Source organism: Pinus tabuliformis, chromosome J (assembly GCF_031772625.1).
Source record: "Pinus tabuliformis cultivar Carrire ecotype Pingquan chromosome J, CPIR1, whole genome shotgun sequence".
NCBI classification, from domain to species: Eukaryota; Viridiplantae; Streptophyta; class Pinopsida; order Pinales; family Pinaceae; genus Pinus; species Pinus tabuliformis.
This window is the reverse complement of record NC_142295.1, coordinates 1,078,859,555-1,078,881,875: the sequence shown is the minus strand read 5'-3', so window position 1 is coordinate 1,078,881,875 and position 22,321 is coordinate 1,078,859,555. Positions and strand designations below refer to the sequence as shown.

General features: G+C 36.1%; 1 pseudogene; it reads right to left on the bottom strand.

Moving 5' to 3' along the window:
• Window positions 1–1,045: 1,045 nt before the first annotated feature.
• On the bottom strand, window positions 1,046–3,635 carry LOC149230704 (subtilisin-like protease SBT1.7 pseudogene; annotated as a pseudogene).
• Window positions 3,636–22,321: the final 18,686 nt, after the last annotated feature.

The following is a 22,321-nucleotide window of genomic DNA, read 5'->3' as shown; positions in this document are numbered from 1 at the left end:
GGGTTTGTGTTATGTAGTAGTTGGCCGCAAGTTTGACTCCCTTGTATTTGCACCAATTCCATTCAAAGAAAGAGAGAGAAAGAGAGAGCAACAACACCTTCCCCTTGGATTTTCTCTCAATAGGGCTTACCAGGTCACATCTTGTGTTATTGTGGTTTTGTGAGTGATTGTTTCATATAAAATGTTCTAACAAATACATATCTCTCATATTCTAAAAAAAATCTCTCTCTATACACATATATATAGTATGTCAATAATCCCTCTTCTATCTATATATAACATAGTTGTAGATATTGAAATATTTTAGTTGTGGTCCACATTAATTTCTTTCTCTTTGATATTTTATTTAAAATGGTTATTGAAATATTATTTTTCTCTTAGTTTGAAATATTTTTTTTATGGTATAATATTTTGAGTAATTGACATAAATGTTATTATCTTTTCGAGACTGATTCAATTTTAAGATATGGCATGGAGCTCATAATAAGTATTTCATTACTTCAAACCTTGTTGTCGAATAATGTTTTGATGACCAAAACACTTATATATAATTAATTCTCAAATTATATATAAATAATAATAAATTATATTTTCGCCAAGAAAACTTTGGATTGATGGTGCCAGTGGGTACTTACCTACCAAAAAATAATACATTATATTTTCATATTATTTAAAAAATATAAATAATGATGAGTATGAAATTTAATTATCATTAAAATTTATGTTCAAAGAAAAATTAAAAGTGAAAATAACATAAAAAGGTTCATTCCAACTAGTTTCAGTTTTATGAGAGAGATTGAAAATAGAAACCCCACATATATAAATAACTGTATAAAAAGTTGTCAAACTCGCATCTTTACATTTGTAATATTTGCACAGTCACATTTGCGTTTGTAATATTTGCATGAAGTGAAATGCATAGTCTAACAACTTTGAAAACATTTGCTGTATCAATTTTTATTTTACTGGCAACAGGATATTTTCATTTTACAGGGAATAGGAATTGACAAATAAGCATGCAGAAGATAATAGAGTGAGGTAAGCCTATCATAATTGGAAGTTGAACACCCCGCGGTATCGTGTCGTTGTACCGACGTAAAAACAAAACAAAATGCATTACATCTTCATGGATGGCTTCTACTTTTATTCAAACTAGAGGGCCACATACGAACAACTGGGCCAGTCCAGTGGAGTAAGGTAAGCCTACAATGACTGGAAGTTGGAAGACCCCGTGGTGTCGTGTCGTTGTACCGGCGTAAAAACAAAACAAAATGCGTTACATCTTCATGGATGGATGGCTTCTACTTTTATTCAAACTAGAGGCCCACAGACGAACAACTGGGCCAGTCCACTCATTCTTCATCACTCCACTGTCCAGGCTATGGCCACAGGACTGCGAACAACTTGCGTTCCGCCCTTCACGCATTTCCACAATATTTGACCGAACGCTTGGCGTCCTTTAGGTTTGTGGTCAGCTGCAATTTTGCTTTCAAATGTCACTGTATAAGTCGCCTTCTGGTTTTGCTTTTCGAAGGCGAGCGTCGTTGGCTGCACGGTTATATTTACGTTTTCAGGGCTCTCGACTGCCATTTCATATACAGACGGTGCTCCTCCAACGTTCGTCACGGTTCTCCTCGTAACACGAACCAAACTACGCGGCTTAAACACCACGGAGAATGATGGGTAGTTGAGATCTCCTGGCGCGGAGAGTAATTTGGGGCAGGATGTTGCCTGCCTTGTCAGAATATGAATTTGCTTTGCTGTGTAATTTAGGGTACACAGAAAGCTAACGTAGTCGTCCATTCCGAGATCATAGAGGAGACCGGGATCCAAGGCAGCATTGGGATTCACATGACCCGCGCCCATTGCAAAGGCATTTGCAGGTAAAGCGGTGAATGAGTCGCTTATAGGGCTTTTGCGGTTGTCGAATAGCACGGAAGATGTCATGAGAGCCGATTTTATTGCAGCGGGTGTCCATGCCGGATGAGCAGCGCGTATAAGCGCCGCGATGCCGGTCACATGAGGGCAAGACATCGAAGTCCCAGAGATTATGTTGAAATCGACTCTTTCCTTGTCGGTGTACGTTGGCCCCACGTGCCCTGTCCACGCCGCCAATATGTTGACTCCCGGAGCAATCAGGTCCGGTTTAAGGATCTCCGGAACGACGGTATTCTGCTTGATACGGAAGGAGCTCGTGCTTTACCAATTACCGTCAGCCCCTCCAATTTAATAGTTGCCATAGGATTTGTGCTCGTGTTTATATAAGCTTTTATGTATTCCCCGGCCTTGGGACCCACCATGGTCGCCGGGAACAGATTATGACTGGTCGGCGAATAGTCTCCATCTTCATCCTGATTAACCAGAATCATCCCCGCACCGCCGGCTCGTCGCACGACCAGTCCCTTTTCTATAATATCGACTTGTCCAAGATCACAGAGTACAATTTTTCCACGGATCATATCGGGATGAAGGCTTCCATCAATGCAGAAATTTGCATACTTCTTACTCGACGCTGTTTTCCCGTATACCAAAGGCAATTGCTCGTTGGCCAGAGACAAGTCTTTGTTGAGGGCGAAGCCCATGTAGCTTTTGCCGTTGCCAAGCACGACGGGAGCCGGGAACTCTCTGTCGATGGTGCTGGCGCCTACGGTGGTTATCCATGGCGCCGTGTTGAAAATCTCATAAGGCCCTGAATTACCGGCCGAACACGAGACAAAAACACCCTTCTCAGTCGCTCCCAGAGCTCCAATTGCTATAATATCATCATAATAAGCGGCATCACTAACGATGCCGAGCGATATGGATAGCATGTCGACTCCGTCCGAAACAGCCGCCTCCATTCCCGCAAGCACATCTGAAGTTACGCAGTCAACCGCCCAACAGACTTTATAGACGGCCAATCGAGCTTTGGTAGCCATACCTCTAGCCGTCCCTGGGGCGAAACCAAGAAAGCTGGAAGCAAGCACCTCCGATCCGGCCGCAGTAGAGGAAGTGTGCGTACCATGTCCTTCGGCATCCCGAGGAGATCTGTAATCGTCTTTTCCGTGGACACGACCGTACTGGGCTTCATATCCTTTGACAAAGTAACGGGCTCCAATGAGTTTTTTATTACAGTGGGACGCATTGAAGTCGGAACCCACTTCACACTCTCCCTTCCATTTCGCGGGCGCGGGAGTACTTAGGCCATGATCGCTGAAGCTCTTGCTCTCGGGCCATATTCCTGTATCCACCACGCCCACGATGACGTCATCACCGTAATGCGACAATGGCCATAGACCATCAGTAGAGCTCAACCCCAGAAAATCCGGGGTCCGAGTAGTATGAAGCCTACCAACAGAGTCCGGCAATACAGCCAAGCATCCATCCATTTTCAGCATAGCTTGAGCGCCTGTGCTGGTCAGCTTGGCAGAAAAGCCATGCATCACCGTATCGTACATGTATAGCATAGCAGTGGGATCCGATTTGGATCCTGAAACCCGGTCTATCATTGAAGCGTACCAGTGTTGGTGGAGGCTGAAATGACGGGGTTTCATCTGCTCATCATCATCACTAGACGTAGCCAACGCCGGTGAAGGCAGCACTAAACTAATGATCACCAAGACAATTGCGCAGTTACAAGCCTTAATAATCTCCATATCACTAGCAGCGATATGATACAAAATGACAGCAATGAAATTACGCACAAAGAGGGACTCAATCCCTGGAGCTCATTCCTTGCCGAGAATTCATGCGATGCATGTCCAAAATTTATAGGAAAGAGCGTGTATAATATTCCATGTAAATTCCATGTAATTGAGAAATGCTGTTGAATCATGCTTCCTGCTTGACAAAAGAAAATGAGAACGCGTTTACATAAAGAGATGATGGAATATCTCGCTGTCAGTTGCATTCAACTGAGAGAAACATGATGTGGAATATTTGGTCGAAGAACAACTACATTGGTTTTTAATGGATACAGGGTTTTAGATGCCATTTTTAGTCAATATGTCGTCTTCGAGGATACTGGGGTTTTAGATGCCATTTTTAGTCAATAAAATTTCCACGACCTTAACGGGGGAAGAGCCGTGGGACATTAAATTGGGCTCGCGTTCGGATCATGTTTTAGCAAAGGATAAGGTGGGAAAAGTTCAAAATATTTAGGATTATTTTATTTTATTATAATTTTTTATTGATATTATTATTTTTGAATTTTTATATATTTATTTTATTAATTCAATTTAGACTTTTTAATTTGCGGCGGTATTTATACGAAATGTCTCGCTTATAGGTATTTTCTTCCGTAACTAATCTATTTTTAAATTAATAAAATATAAAATTTTATTTATATAAATATATTTCTAGTGTAATTATGTAATGTAATTTAAATAGATAGTAAATTTAAGTATATAGTAAAATGAAGAATTTTTGGAAAATCATTTCTAAAGATTGATGGTGAAAATTACACCAAATACAAATTGTATAAGTGAAAAAAATTTAATTCGATTCTTTTTATATGAGATATTTAATATGATTTTAGAGTTTTTAATTTGATTTTTTTTATTATGAGATGTTTTATTTAAAGACACTAAAATATTAAATTTTAAATGAAGTTTTTTTTATATATTATTAGTGTAGTTATGTTTACTATAATATGTTTACAGATTTGAACTTATATAAAAAGGGAAATGAATTATAGGAATATAAATTATGCACTAAATCATTTAAACTAATATTTTTTAACAATAAAAATTTAATAACAATATTATTATATCATTTTTATTATTTTAAGTATACTAGAACTTGATAAATAACAAATCTCATATAATCAAATTTAATATGGTTATGTATAAAAATTTTAATGAAAAATAATTTTAATATGGTTATGTATAAAAAAGTTAATGAAAAATAATTTTATAAAAAATATTTTTTCATTAAATTTAATAAAATTGGATAAACAATATATTCCATAAATTAATATGCATAGTGAAAATATTATCATATAATGAGACTTTTTTATATAAAAAATTAGAATGAATTTCAATATGAATGGGAAAATAATCCATCCATTTATAAAATAGTGAATAGTGTCATTATTTAGATACTTCATAAAATAACTTTTATTTTTCATATGTAATTTTTACTCTCAAATATCTTTTATCAAGTTTTAATGAATAATATAATAAAAACTAATCCTCATACAAATAACTATTTTAAATTATTATTATTATTTAAACATAATTTTTATTTTCTATTATGTATTTCTTCTTAAAATTATTTGAAATTTCATAAGTTAATGTAAATTAAACCCGTTGTAAACCAATTACTTTACATCAATATTATAATAATAACTCAAATCTAAAAATCCTACTTACATATTCCAAGTAATTGTTCGTAATTGTTGACCTACTTTAAATCACTATCATAATAATAATTTTAGCCTCTTAATTGTTGACTTACTTGAAATCAAAATGATAATAATAATTCAAATCTAAAAAATCCTATAAATTTGTATAGAAAATAACATATTCCACCTAATTACTGAATACCGTGTGGCATATTTCGCTTTATCGGGAATAACATGTCCAATATTCAATAACGTTCTCGAAGGCATGAAACACGATATTTCGCTCCAGCAGTCAACACAAAGAGAGGGTGTGGAATATTAAGCTCCATTGTGGACCGCAAAACAATTAAATTGAGTTTGAATGAATGCGATCTTTTGTGTGTGTGGGGACAGGGTTCTACAGGCCAGTTTTGTCCGAGAAAATTCCATCACCTATTTACACTAAACCAATATCTATATGTTTTATTATTAGTCCCAGCCGTCACGGCATTGACGGACCATTAGTAATTGAATTAAGTCTACAATAATTGGAAGTTGGAAGAGCCACCAACAATTGGAAGTTGGAATTAAGTCTACAATAATTGGAAGTTGGAAGTTGTGAGGGGACAGGCCAGCTTTGTCCGAGAAAATTCCACCACCTATTTACACTAGACCAATATCTATATGTTTTATTATTAGTCCCAGCTGTCACGGCATGGACGGGCTATTAGTAATTGAATTAAGTGTACAATAATTGGAAGTTGGAAGAGCCACAGAAGCGACTGATGTATGTCTTCACATTTTCATGGATGGATTCCACTTTTATTCAAAGAAAGTGCGCCACATCTTAATGGATGCCTTCTATTTTTATTCAAACTAGAGGGCCACAGCCATAAATAGTAGGGATTGACAGGAAGCGTGAGAAAATGGAGTGAGGTAATTATTACAGGTTTGAAGACCCACTAAATGGAGTGAGGTGATTATTGCAGGTTTGAAGACCCACTGGTACATAAACAAAACAAAGTGCGTCTCATCTTCATGGATGGCTTCTACTTTTATTCAAACTAGAGGGCCACAGGCGTAGTCATCCTATACGAACGACCGGGCCAGTCCTCCTACACAATAATTATCGTGATGGGCCACCGGACTGCGAACAACTTGCGTTCCACCCTTCACGCATTTCCACAATACTTGACCGAAGGCTTGACGTCCTTCAGGTTTTTCGTCAGCTGCAATTTTGCTTGCAAATGTCACTGCGTAAGTTACTTTCTCATTTTGCTTTGGAAGGTGAATCTGGCTGGCTTCCAGTGATCAAATTTGAAGAGTTGGTTTTAATTTTATTTGGAATGGCATAAATTTATCTAACCTTTCAAAGATGAAAAGTTTTTGTTGGACACCTAATCCTAAATGGGTTAGTGTGGAAGCCGAATAGACCAAAGCAGTCCAAGAGACCTTGGGAGTCACACATTGTACTATAAATGTATATCTCATGTTAATAAAAAAATGTATTGCATGTTTTATCTTTCATATTGTCTTTGCTTTCCATGTGTGTTTAACATGGTATCAAAACAGGGGTATTCCTGCCCTGCATAACTGATTTGAGCCATTGTTTTGTGGCCATTGTAAATCTGAGTGCTTTCCCTTATCAGTTTTGTGCCTTTCTAAACTGCTTCACTGAAACTTCGGTTCTTTTCTGCATTGGATGCTCCTGTACCTGAAAATCTGGTTGTTCTCTCTCCTGAGCTACCCAACGGCACAACTGTGCAACAGCTATCATCTTCCATAACCGCTCTTGCATGAAATCATTTGTTGTCCAAGCCGTTTCCTCAAACTACGCCTAATTTAACGCTCTGAAATCTGTGCCTACTCCCTGGCTCCAGTGGATTCTGGAAACGCTCTCTGCCTCTGTCGTTCTGTCTCTGCGCTGTTCCTGACATAACGCTCTCTGGCGCACCAGCGCTGCCTCTGTCCTGACATAATCTGCTCTCTAGAATTTCACCAAGAAGCAGGCGAACAATTTCAGCCCATTTATTGCACTGAATACGGAAGCCCCGAGCAGATGCTGGAGCTTTACGAGCTGCTTGTAATAGACTCTCTTTTGCATCTGTGTACTCTAGCTGTATTGTTCGTATTCTACAAATATCGACAAAATTGTTGATTTGAATGAGCTACAAACCGCGGAGCTTTGGATCGTAATTTCTCTGCCTGGTCATAAAGGTTGTAGTGCAAGTAATTTTGAAGCAGGAGATTCAGCAATATTTCCTAACCCAGCTCATCATGTTGCAGTGTTAGAATATCAGGGATAGCAAAACGGAGCACCTGTAGAGAGATAGGGAGAGGCACGGTCCACCGCCTGCTCTACCCCACCGCTGAGCATCATAAAGTCGTAAGAGGTTTGGAACCTGGGAAATCTAATTCCCGGGCGAAGTCTATTATCAACAACACGGGAGGGAACCTCAGATCCGCGTGCGCCTGTTCAATTGCCGGATCCTCCTCCATCGTCTGATGTACGCAGGAAGAGGCGACCAAAGAAAGTCTACAGTCTCGAAATAGCGTTAGCTCAGACCCGACTCCTTGATTTTTCTGCCATTCTTCCTGTTGTTGGAGGATCAAGTACGTGCATTTGGTTGAACGATGAATTTCCAACTGTGAGTTGCTGCGTCGACTAGAGGTGTTGTGGTGTGTTGAATTGTGTGTATCGGAGGTGCTATGCACTGAAAATGGATGATGGTATGACATTGACTGCTGTGTTATATATATTGAAATGTTGTGTATTTACGTTGTGATATTTATGTTGAATGTTGTGAACGCTGTGGTATTTACGCACACATTCAGAGTGTTGTCACCATAACACTACTTGGTATCATCCTCCATCATTAAAGGCCCATGTTCGAACCACGGTGAGACCCATTTCCGCACCTCTCCTGAGTATTTTCTTCACTCTGTGCCTGTTGAAATCGTCCACGCTTTGGTCCATTAACCAGTACGAATTCCACCCATTAACATACAATTCGTTGCCATCCACCACAAAGTGAGATCCATTCCGCTCCATTATTGTCATGTCCTTGATAGGGATCTGATCAGTGTGGGGAACGAGCCATTTGATCAGTTTGTATTGCTTATTTGGTTCGGTGCAATTACAATCAACATCGTTGCTCCGTTCTTCCTATTTCGACCTCAGTGATATGTGCATTAATTAAGTCATGGGATCAAAATGTTAAAATCCATTGATTGCAGTACATGGCTTATGTGTGTCCTGGTAGTATATGTGTTGGACAGAATCCCATTAAAAGGTATGGTAACATCATAGTGGAATGTTCTTTTGCTGGAAGTTGATGGAGCGTTGGTTATTTGGCAAAGCCCGAATTGAAAGCATGTGTGTTTAACATACCTCCACACCGCGTCTCTTTTAATGGAATAAACCCTACATTCGATGTATTGATGATGCACAATCTATCTTGCGTGATATGTTGAAGAAGAAATGCTCAGCTGGTTATCAGCGCCACCAAAAGGAACCTTATCAGCTGTTCACATTCCATTCGTGGGTTTTGAATAGCAAGGGTGACTGTGTGTTGATTTGGCATCCGTTCACTGAGATTGAAGTTCTGCCCACGAAAGGGCAAGTTTCATTTTGTTTCAAGGGACAAGTTCTTTTCCCTTCTAGTGGCCGACTTTAGTCTAAGAAATAGGTTGAGTTTTCCATCACAGTGAGTTGTGCTCTTCCTGTAAGTTGTTGGTGTGAACAAATGCAAACAGAAAATCATTCTGGAAGATTGTGCGAGTTGTAGTTGGGGAGAGGGTAAGGGCATAAAGAATGATCTAGCCCCAAGGCTACAAACTTGTATTTTCTGTGGTTGTTTCAGTTGAGCAGCATATCACTGTACCTGTGCTTGAAATCTTAATGAGTATAGACTATTGGAAGTGATGTTTGGTGATGTAACTCTGCTATAGAGGGTCTCAAACTTCCTCATCTCATTGGATGTGTGGCTGTGAATATATTGAAGACACTCCATATTTATTTCTCTGTCTTGGAGCTGAATACGTTGCATATATTATCACTGTGGTGTTTTCTCTGTAATGATGGAGCTTCTTTGATGTTATAACACTTATCTACAGCCACTGTTCTTCCTAACATTTGCTGGTATATTCTACTTCAGATCTCTGTTATTATTAGAGTTGATATATCAGAGGTATATGTAATCCATTCCTGTAGTTGAAGTTCGAATTTCAAAGAAGGAAGAAGTCATCTAGTTGTGCATCCATACAAAGCGTATCTTGGTATACCTGAGCATTTTAAGGGTGAAACATATCTATTATATCTGTGTTGGAAGGACTTTGAGCCTCTCATTCTTGCTGGACACAAATCTGTTAGTGATTGGCTAAATTCTTAGCTGGAATTAGTTAAGTGCCTTTTGAATACCTTCAGTGAAGTTTTTACATCATTGGGGTCATTTCCAATAAAAAAAGGGGTTGACATTCTTGGATTTATTATTGAAGGAAGAGGTCGAGCTACCCTTGTGTATATTCGTGGAGTTTGAGTCGTATCTCCATTGCTGGTATTCGCGGATTTTTTATTCTTTTTGCATTCCTGAGCTTCCAGAAGGGATATAGAGGCAAGTTCTATAAAGTTTGAAGGAATCAGCTACGTAACTTAAAAATTTCTACAGAATTTAAAGAACAGAATCTCTGAAAGTCTGGTATTGGACAATGTATTTTTCAAACTGATATTCTTAATTTTTGAAATCTTCAATAGCTGGGGTTTGTCTAGACTTGCTGAGTGTTCATTTCTTTGTTGAGACAATGGCTAGATTTGATGATGTATTAGAGTTACTGAATACACTAATACACTCCACTATTGGTGGGAAGGTAAATGTTAGCAAAAACACTCTTTGTGACATTCAGACCTGCCTGCATGATGCACAGGAAAAGATCGATGTTTTGCAGCTTGAATCACAGCTACAGCAAGAAGAGCTACATCAAAATAGACACCATTCTGAACCTGTTCAGAACATTGAGACAACCACCCATCAGCAGCATGTTAATAATGTTACAGTTCATTAAAATAAAGCAGCAGTTGTATATGCAGATGCAGAAACTCAGTCTGCACTTCCCAAGCCCATCATCAGACCTTGGGAACAGCTTGTCCACAACAAGCACAAAACTGGTCTTGGATATGACAAGGACTTGTCCTTTCATATTCCAGACTATGCCAAACCCATTCAGTTTCAGAGTGTTGGATTCATTCATAACAGTTCACTTGCTCCTCATGACAGTTCACCTCAAGCTGTTCCAGATTCTGCCCCTCTTCCACAGCAACAACAACAACAACAGATTGAGAAATGCAAACACTGTGATCGAGTTGGCCATTTGAAAGATCACTGTTTTGATCTTCATCCATGTAAGCACTGTCATAAAACCATCCATTCTTCACACAGATGCTTCAGAAACAAACGTCCTGCAAGAACAAAGATTCATCTTGGATGGATCGCTTCTTGGCAATGGGCATCAACAGCCAAGAAGATATTCCAAACACATGTCAGAACTTGTTCCAGAGTATTGAACAGTCTTGCAGTTGAGTTTTCTCCATCTTCTCACCTTGTACCTGACAGGGGGGGAAACGATGGTCATCTACAAGCTTCAAAGCCACATCAAGCGAGCCTGAGCCACAACCTGCCACACCAATTTCAGAGTTGTAGCCAGCGACAAAGATGCCCCTGAACATGCCTTCAGTTGGCAATGGACACTTCCTCTAGCAGAAGACTTCAGCTTCTTGCCAGTTTTGGAAGAATTCCAAGAACACAATTGAGAACACTTCCTCTAGCAGAAGACTTCAGCTTCTTGCCAGTTTTGGAAGAATTCCAGGAACACAATTGAGAACACTTCCTCTAGCAAAAGACTCCAGCTTCTTGCCAGTTTTGGAAGAGTTCCAGGAATTGCATTAAGCATTCCAGAGTTGTTGGTTATCCTTAAACCATCACAGGTTGAGACTTCCCTTTTCAGGTTGAAGTTTTACCTTTTATGCGGGGTGAGACCTCCCTTTTATGGTTGAAGGTTTCCCTCTTTAAAACAATAGGATCACTTCCTCTAGCAGAAAACTTCAGTTTCTTCCCAGTTTTGGAAGAGTTCCGGGAACTGCACTAAGCGTTCCAGTGTTGGTGGTCATCCTTAAACCACTGCCCTTTATACCAACATTTCATAGAGCACATTCAGCCTAGTGCTGCCATGCATTTTTTGCACATTTTATTACAGCTCTCTTCTTGGACTCATACATAACCCTTCGGATTAAGGGGGGGAATGTTGGACACCTAATCCTAAATGGGTTAGTGTGGAAGCCGAATAGACCAAAGCAGTCCAAGAGACCTTGGGATCTGAAACCCACGAGTCACACATTGTACTATAAATGTATATCTCATGTTAATAAAAAAATGTATTGCATGTTTTATCTTTCATATTGTCTTTGCTGTCCATGTGTGTTTAACAGTTTAAAAAAAAAGATAATTATACTTTTATTAACAATTGTATACTAAATAAACTCTTTATATAAAAAAATGTCAAAATGAAATGGTAAAAGGTCAAAATGAAATGGTGACCTAAATCATTAAAATTTAAAAAGTGGCTACAGTAAAACACTATAAAATTTTAATAGAATTTAGTAAATAGACAAACATTGTCTCAATTTCTATTGGAAAAAGGTGACCATATGTTTATTTTATTCATTAGATAATCTTCAAAAATATTTGAATTTACATCATTGAAAATATAAATCTATTTGCACAATGGAAAAAGTTTTTTTTAGTTTCATTTGTTTCTAATTTATACTATCTGTTTTGTTAAGCTTGAAACAATTTAAAGCAAACCAAAAAAATAAATATATACCTTCAACAACCAAGGAAATTGAACTTTTCTCTTAACATTGCTCAATCAAAGAACATTATCAATAGGATATCATCTCCATTAAAAACTTCAAGCTTTATAGATTCAAAAAATTATGTAATTAAAAGGAAAGTTTTCCACATCTAATAGGGAAATATTGTAATATGTAATACACATCTACAGTGTTGTTGTTGTATGGCTTGGTTGGTCGTTTTTGTTGTTGTTTAAGAATGGTTTTCAAATTTGGTCCTTACAATGAATTCAAGTTTTGTTGATATCTTTATCTAATAATGCAGTTTCTTTTCGTTGATGTCTTTTTCTAATAATATGGTTTCTTTTCATTAACAATGTCGTTTAATTTTTCTATGATTTCAACATCAACTTAAAAACCCTTCATAGCAGTAGCTACATGGACACCCACACACACAACTTATTTCCTAGATGTCGAATGGAGAAAATGAAGCGGGAGAAGACCAACGAAAAAAAGAAAATTAAGTTGTCGCCGTGTAGGCACACCAATCTTACGTTGTGTGGTTATTAAATAGGCTTGGAGTTTCATTCTAACAGTTCTACCCAGTTCAAAACTCTACATAATTTTATGGGAAGCACACTTATTATTTCTCAATTATTTTTATAGCATTAATTTCTATGTTTTCAAAAACTAGAGAGTTAGTAAAGAAAAAAGATTTTTAAGATAAGAGAATAAATACATGGTTTTAAATGAAGTTTGATTTCACAAATGCTCCGCTTAATAGTAAGCTTGATTACAGTAAGTTCAAACGGAAGAAATGCCAGGCTTTTGTAAGAATTATGGTTGTCAGTCACGGAATCATCTAAAAATAGAAAAGAGATGGTAGTAGTTATTTACAAGAATATAAAAAACGTTTGAATCACTAAGTGTAGTTACCACCATCTAATGGGGTAATTTCATAGTTGAACAATCTTGTCTGAATGGTTGCCAAAATTGAATAATCTTGTCTTAATGGTTGGTTGACAAGGAAGAAAGAAATTGTTGCAAATTAGGAAAGAAAATGAACATACAACAGAAAATGTGGTTATGATGTAAAAGTGTCAATATTATCACTTTAATCTATTTTTAAACACAATAAAATTACATCTTTAACTAATTTATTTCATTTATTGCTATAAAATGAGAAATTATTCATTTATTACTATAAAATGAGAATGTATTCATTTATTACTATAAAATAAGAATTCAAATTAATAAATAGATTACTTTGTCTATATACTGAATTTGGCTAAAAAGAATCCCTAAATAAAGAACCCTATCGGTCTTATTATGCTATCTCAAGATTTCCATGTTGAACATTAGAGTTTCAAAGTAATGATGTCTTCATGGAAAATGTAAGGAACCCTATCAGCCTTATTATACTACGTCAAGATATCTGCGTGGAACATCAAAGTAATGTTATGAATATGTGCTCATAAAGGTAGGATGGAATTTTTTTTCATAGCAGTAGGATGATCAGTAGTACTCGAATATATTCGGCATGATTAGTACTATATTCGACATCCTCAAAGATGTAGTAGACGGTAGTAGTTATTTACAAGATGAAAAAAATAATTGTGAATCAGTAAGTCTAATGAGGTAATCTCATAATTGAACAATCGTGTGTTAATGGTGAGTCGACAAGAAAGAATAAAATTTTACAAATTAAAGAAAATGGAGATACCACATAGTATGTGGTTATGATGTAAAAATGTCAATAATGTCACTTTAATCTATTTTTAAGCACTGGACAGGTATGAAAAATATCGTTTCAAAATTTGAACTGCATACCTGTTGAAGGCCATTGATTGGGACCGTGAAATCGCTTGCTTTCATTGACGCTTCAGAAGCTTCATAACTCCCCTTCAATATATGAAAAAAATATGAAGTGAAATACTTCAATGGATTGATTTTTCAGAGCTGTTGAGTAGAGCAATATGTAATTACAAGCAGAAGTAAATATAAGGAGACAAAAATCGAAATCAAACCTTCCAGTTGAACGGAAAGATTAAGAGATTCTGCTTGATACGGAGTATAACCTTGATGGTTCTCATTCCGCAACAATTTCATCATTTCCTCCTTAGGAAGGGCAAAAAGCCCTCGACTTTGCTCAAAGACTTAGACCAAAAAAATCTTCATCGATGACATGATGAACGATATAAAAAAAATACATAGTCTACACAGACTATATAAAGATCAATCAACCATTCCATACATAATAATTTTAATTGGTTCCGCCTAAATCAATGAACTGAATGAAAGTTGAAAATTAAAACTGAGAGTTAAAATACCTTGCAAACTTGTTCACACATGACTATATAAATATCAATCAACATTCCATACATAATAATTTTAATCGGTTTTGCCTAAATCAATGAACTAAATGAAAGGCCATGGAAATGAAAGTTGAAAATTATAATTGAGAGTTAAAATACCTTGCGAACTTGTGCTGCACTCGCCGTAAGGTTGGGATTGGAAAAATCAATGCAGGCAAGATTCATAGGCTCAGAATAATCTACCTCAGTCATCCTTAATTTTGTCTTTTGTCATTTGTTTCTTTTAAATCTCCGATACCTTCAAAATATGCATTTTCACGGATACCAATACATAGCTACTTCTCCTATGCTATCAATGAATGCGAAAAGAAACTTCTGTTATTAACGAATGCGAACATAAGCCTCATATCATCACTGCTAACTCTATCAGTGCTGCCATTATGAGTGATGCCCTAGGAATGGATGAACAACCTCCATTACGTCCCATTGCACTTTCTTGAGTGTTGTCAGAACCTCTTGCAGAGTTTAGAGTGTTACATCAGTCAGAGAACTGGATTTTTTTGAAATGTCCTACAGAGAGGCAGCGCTTCATTGGGCATTTTATAATATTATTTTAATTTTTTTTGAACTTGTAAAAATCAAAATTTAAATTTCTTTTAACTAGTAAATTTTGCTGAGCACTTCTTTGACGTGCTAAAGGGCTTCCGAAGAGATGCGATGTGTTCAAATTTGAACACTGCTCACCTCCACAGTGATATTTACGTTTTCGGGGCTCTCAACTGCCATTTCATATACACACGGTGTTCCTCCAACATTCGTCACGGTTCTCCTCGTCAACGAACCAAACTACGTGGCTTAATCACCATCGAGAATGAGAAAGTGCGTGTCTAATATTACAATGTAATAAAAAAATTAATTAAATTTGATCAATTTTACTATTTTTAAATTTGATGTTCACAAGGTCTTAAAGCACTCCTTGATGGGAAGTCATATGTTAAATTCTCCACCCTTATGGGGGTGATATATTAGACATGTTGAAGATGTAGTCCTGCCAAACTTAACAAAAAAATTGATAAATAATAAATACCATAAATTAATTATATAATCAAATTTAATGTTAATATATATAAAAAATTTAATAAAAATAACGTAAAAATTTTATTATATATTAGACAAATTTAAAATCAAAAATTATACGAATGAAAAAATTATCTATTTACTAATAAAAAATTATCTTATGATACTGCCATCATTTAAATATTCTAAAAGATAGTTTTTATTTTCTATATGTGATTCTCCTCTCAAACTTTTTTTATAATATTTCAAACAATAACATAATAAAATATTTCATTTAAATATTTTATAAAATAAATTTTATTTTTTTATATATAATTCTCATTATTTTATTACATATGATTTTTATAATTTTTTATTTTCCCTATGTGATTCAACTCTCAAACCATTTTTATGATATTTCAACCCATAACATAATGAAAAACTTCATCACTTAGATATTCTATAAGATAGATTTTATTTAATATATGATTCCCACTCACGTTATATATGATTTCCATCGTCAAATTATACCTATAGAAACCAATTACTTTAAATCAGGAGAATGCTTCCCAGAGTTTGACTGGGATAACGTGTGGCATATTTGGCTTTATAGGAAACAAGTGCTGCATGCAGCCGGTAGTCCCTGCCTCTGTTGCAAGTGTGTGACAATTGTTGCCGTTGGCAAGCACTAATTGGAACGAATTGTCCAAAACGAAATTACTCGCCGATGCCAATTCCCCATTTCATTTCTTCTGTTACCAGATAGGGGCATATGGCCGGCTTGCCCGAGCAGAGTCCAGCTCTGTTTCAAAACTGATGGAAGGCACAAGAAATTTTGGGATCTTGGATGGTGATGGGGACAATTCGTACCAACAATATTTCCTATGTAGAAATTCTAGTAATTCATGCTCATAAGTTCACTCTATTACTGAGCATATTAAGAGATTCAGAATTTTTACAATCTCTCCTAAAAAATGTGAGCTGTAACTCAAATATACTCCATAATCATTGCGCAATACCCATCCACTTACTGAGACTTATTGATTTTGATACAATAATGAACTGACAAGGAGGGACGTTGCGCATCACTGGCTTGCATTACTCACTTGGGATTGCTCGCTGGTGCGAATCTATTGCTAGCTGGTAGGCTGCATTGTCCTGGTTATAATTTGTGTACAGTTTCTAGATAGATACAATATTGTTCTATATTTTCCCTGCAAGATGAAAAACAGAGCAAGCAACCACGGTGGAGACAACATTAGCAAGCCCAATCCAGTTAGGTAGTCATCAGACTTATGCAGATCACAATGGATTTTTATTCCATGTATGGATCTACAATAAGTATTGAAGGATAAATCTTAATGATTTCTTATCTCATGTACGTATAATAAAACACTAAAATCTTGGGCATGACTTATTCATTCTGCCAACACAGAAACCCCTCTATAAACTCAATTAAGTGTGACAGAATAAGGATGAAATTACCTCGAGCGAGTTCATGGCTCTGCTGTCTATAATTTTGAGAATGTTACCTTCAGGCAACAAAATTAGCTTCATTATGGTTAAAGCTACCAATGAAACCACAACATTACAATATCAATATGCTAGCAGCGATTGTACAAAGTAAATTGAAAACCAAAACATCTAATTACAAGTACAGAGCACCGAGCGGAGGCAACCACTATGTTATTAACATTAATGAAATCTTGGCAGCCGAATTTGGATTTCAAAATGTTATCAAAATCAACGCAAAGGATACGCAAACTTTAGAATTACCATCATATAAACCCGTGTTATATCATATGCACAAGTGCACAAAATGATCAGATTCTGAGTTTAGATGGGTTTCTCTAGTGAAGACAAAAAATCAATTTAAAGAATTTAAAAGGAACAGAGAATGGCATTTTTTTTTTAAATTGCAGATTTTAAAGCATTTTCCGAAATTTGATACACAGGGATCTAGGAATATTCTTGAAATTTGAAATAAATAATTTTATAACAACATTGCTCATAGAAATGTTCAATTATATTATATTATTCCACAACTCTCATATGCAGTACCTTCGTATGGGCTTCCAAATATGGTAGACTTCAATTTTCTCCAGGTTGTGAAGAGGCATACAAATATGACAAACTTCAAGCTTCTCCAGATTGTAAAGCGGCATACAAATATGCCAGACCTCAAGCTTCTCCAAATTTCCAAGAGGCATGCAGATATGGAAGAATCACAGATATGGAACATTTCATGCATCTCCAGATTTCAAAGAGGCATATAGATATGGAAAACATCAATCTTTTGCGTGTCTCCAAAACACATAATTTATTTGTTTCCGTTATATGATCATAATCGCATGTGAAGCCTACGCTATGGAGAATGAGCTGAATGTTGAAGGTATTCTGGTGTGCTCAGCCTAAGGTATTCTTGTGTGCTCAGGAAAATGAGCTGAATGTATTCTGGTGCGCTGCACTGAGGAGAATGAGTTGATCCAGGCAGAGAGTTAATATCTTAGCATGAGGAATTGTTTTTGTATTGTTTTGCATTTTTAGTAGCAGGTGAAGGTGTTTTCGTGTTTTTTTAGCAGATGTGAGACTGCCATATGGCTACCATGCCAATACCCATGCGGACAGCGAGTTACATGACACCTTTTCAGATCACAAAAAGTTTGATGAAAAAGTTTGACACGTGGTTCTTACCAGAGACACGTTATCAACTGCATGAACCAAGTTGGTCAAATGGGGCCCGTTCATCGGACTACGTGTGGAAGTTTTCCATTAATGTTTTATTTGGGATAAGTTTCAGCGAGAACCGGCACGCCCGATTTTCATCTCCTTGCTAATCAATAAACTCTGTTAATGTTCGTTGAATCTTGAATTGTCCGTCGAATCCTAATTACATTCTTCCGAGAACAGAGCTGCTGTTGTCCGTCCGTTAAAGAGAAGACCGAGAAGCATCTGAGAGTGCGACCGTTATATTGACGGAAATACTGGCAATAACGGCGAGTCTGTTGGCGTTTCAGGTAATTGGCAAAATATGACTTATTTTTCATGGATCGCTGTGTGGGCACTGTTCAAAACCATTAGAGTTGTGCTAAAACAGCTTAGCGTTTCAGGTAATATTGGAGTTTAGCGTTTCAGGTAATATTGCCGTTTAGCGTTTAGCGTTTCAGGTCGTCTTTGCTTGAGGAATTATAATATAAAAGAAATTGAACAGGAATGGAGTAACTAGGAGTTTGGATTTTCGAACTTAAATAAAATAGTTTTCATTTTTTGTTGAAAAAAATTAGTATTCGTTGTCTCATGTTGTTGTTGATAATTCGGTTTCTAACTAGCTGAAAGCTTAGATTTCAGTGAAAGTTTGTTAATAGAAAACCAACATTAAAAAAAATGATTTATATGTGAACAGAGAATGAAACTAAAATATAGAAACAGAATTTAATGGAGTGTAGGTTGTCTGGTTCGGTTGGTTTGTCTATAAAGTGATAATTTATCTTAATTTCTTAAAATAACAAGTAAATGGCGGATTATCTATCTTGAAATAGCAAGTAGAAATTATCTTGATTCCTTGAAATAACAGGTAGATATTGTTATACCATACTATCAGGGTAAACCATATTTAAAAAATTAAATATAAACCAAAGAAACGGGGTTTAATGGCAGTCTACTGAAAGTATTTAGGATTGAGTCTTACCGTGGGTTTTACAGGGGAAATGGCCTTTGGAAATGAGCATATCTGAGTGATAATATATTATATACGATGCAGCGGACTGAGTCCACAACGAGATGAGAGGAACGTTGAATTTCTTGGCAATGAGCACCATCCATGGCAGAAACGAATCTGCAATGATGCGGGAAATTTGATTGTCCTCCTGTTTGTTCAGCGTCTCGATTACTTCGTCCACTGGCTGCATCATTGTGTTGAGAGTAAACTGTAAAAATCCTTCGTTGTACAAAGACCTATCAAAATCCATGGCCAAGTTATTTGAAATCTCTGCACAGCGAATGTCTAAAGCAGTTGTTTGAACAACATTGTTGATGTATGCTTGCGAATCAGATGAAGAACATGGTAACATATTGGACTATGAGCATTAACCATTAAACTTACCTCACTTGGAGCGATTCTCACAGTCAATCATGTGTTTTTTGCAGCGATTCTCACGCATGTCTTTTCTGCTCTCAGTGCTTGCCTTGTCTTCTGTGGTGCAGGCGCAGATGAAAGGAGTCTCCATTTCTGCCACTCCTCCATTGCTGCCACTCCTGCCATTACAGACTTCGGCTGACAACGAAAACATTTACTGGCTCTGAAGCCTATCCAACAACAGTCTCACCGGAAACCTTCCTCCGCAGATGGTAAAGACTAATTTCATATTGTGTTTTCCATTTCATATTGTGTTTGGTGGCAAGAAGTTGAGAGGCGGTGGTAGCCAGCTACCTGAGAGGTGGCAGACGGTGGTAGCCAGCTGCCTGAGAGGTGAGAGGTGGCAGCTATATAATAAACTTTGCATAAAACGCCAACAGAGATGTTCCCAGCGCCTAAGTTTCATGTTTGTCACCACAATTTTCCAGACTTTGGATAAAATATAACTTGTCACCACATTTTTACATTGGTATAAGCGAAGCCTGCAATAAGAGGTCCTTTCTTGCCCAGCCAAAAACCTTTGTTAAAATTTTGATAGACGAAAATTGTCATTCTAAAACATTGGTTAAACGATGATAACGCAAAAAAAACATTGTCAACGAATGAATTAATGCGGGATCAACGATCTATCGATCGCTATAGTCCCAGGCAGGGACTAATAACATGTCTAATATTCAGTAATGTTCCTAAGAGAATAAAACGCGATATGGTTATTTCAGTCCAGCATTTACAGAAAGAGAGGGTGTGGAATATTTAGCTCCATAGTGGGCTGTCTAAACGATTAAATTGAGTTGAATGAATGATTGCGATATTTTTGCTTGCGAGGGGACAAGGTTCTACATGCCAGTTCCAATTCGGTAAAATTTCACGTTATGAATGATTACGATCTTTTCGCGTGCGAGGGGACAGGATTCTACATGCCAGTTCCAATTCGGGAAAATTTGGCGTTATAATAATATTTATAGGTTTTATTATTATATTAATTTAGATTTATTTAACATTGGATTTAACATGTTTTAAAAAATCAAATTTTTTGAGGTGTAAATTTTTTTTGGTCTAGAACTTGAGGAAAGATTTACACCTCGATGGATCTTCATGATAGATTTGGTGTTGGATGGATCTAAGTTGGTTCCACTTCAGATGTTAGATGGATCTAAGCTGATTCCACTTCAGGGTAACAATGTCACATGTTTAGATTATCATTATTATGTATATGCTTGAGATAAAATTCAAAATTCACATTATATTTTCTTTGCTTGGCATGACCATATTATTTTCTTCTCTATTTTGGTATGTATTGCTTTTATTGAATGGTTTGTACGTCTATGTTTGGATACTTTGAGTGGTTTGTGTATTTATGTGTTTGGATTTGGATGGTAATGTTTATGAATGTTACAATTGTTGCCTTATATTTTTATATGTGTATGTAATTGTTTATTAGCAATCAGTTGGTGAAGAAGAAGGGAGACAATCTTGTCAATAGTTTGTAAGAGGATTGATATTGCACATATATTTAATTTAATTTAATTTTAGGTATCACAACTTTTGACAACTAATTAATTCTAAATAGTGTTCCTTCAAATATTACAAAATATATAGTTTTAATAATTTACTAAGTAAAGCTTACTCTTGAAAAAATCTTTACATTATTTGTTTCTCCAAACAATAATCACATCTCCTTCAAGAGTATTTTGATTTGTTTTGATGTTTATAAATATACATTTTCCTCTTATAAATATTTTGAATATATTGTTGTATGGAATTACTCTATTAGTAATTTTGAATATATGTGATTTTGAATATATGTAGTTGTCAATTAGTAATTAGTTGGTGATGAAGAAGGGAGACCATCTTGTCAAGGATTAATTAATTTACACTTTGCAGGAGGATTGATTTTGCACATCTTTTTCATTTTAATTTTAGGTATAGCAATTTTGATAGCTAATTATTTGTTAATAGTGTCTATGTATTACTAAATATAACTTGATTTTATTTTTTTAATAATCTACATTCTCAAAATTAATAGCATCTAATGCATCTAATGCAAACAATCAAATAGGATTAAAAAACAACATCTACAATGAAATCAATGCATCTAATGCAAGCAATCAAATGCGATTAGAAATCAACATCTACACTGAAATCAATGCATCTAGTGCAATCAATCAAATAAAATTGGAAATCCATATCTAAACCGAAATCCATGCATCCAGTGCAAGCAATAAAATAGGATTAGAAATCCACATCTACACTAAAATCAATGCATCTAGTGCAAGCAATCAAATATATTTAGAAATTAACATCTACACTAAAATCAATGCATCTAGTGCAAGCAATCAGATAGGATTAAATGAAATCCACATCTACACTAAAATGAATGCATTAGTGCAAGCAATCAAATATAATTAGAAACCAACATCTACACTAAAATAAATGCATCTACTACAAGCAATGAGATAGGATTAGAAGAAATCCACATCTACAGTAAAATAATTGCATCTGGTGCAAGCAATCAAATATAATTAGAAACCAACATCTACATTAAACTCAATGCATCTAGTGCAAGTAATCAAATATGGTTATAAATCAACACCTACACTTAAATCAAAGCATCTAGTGTAAGAAATCTTCTTCTCTTTGTCGCCCATCCATTTAATCTTGAAAGATAT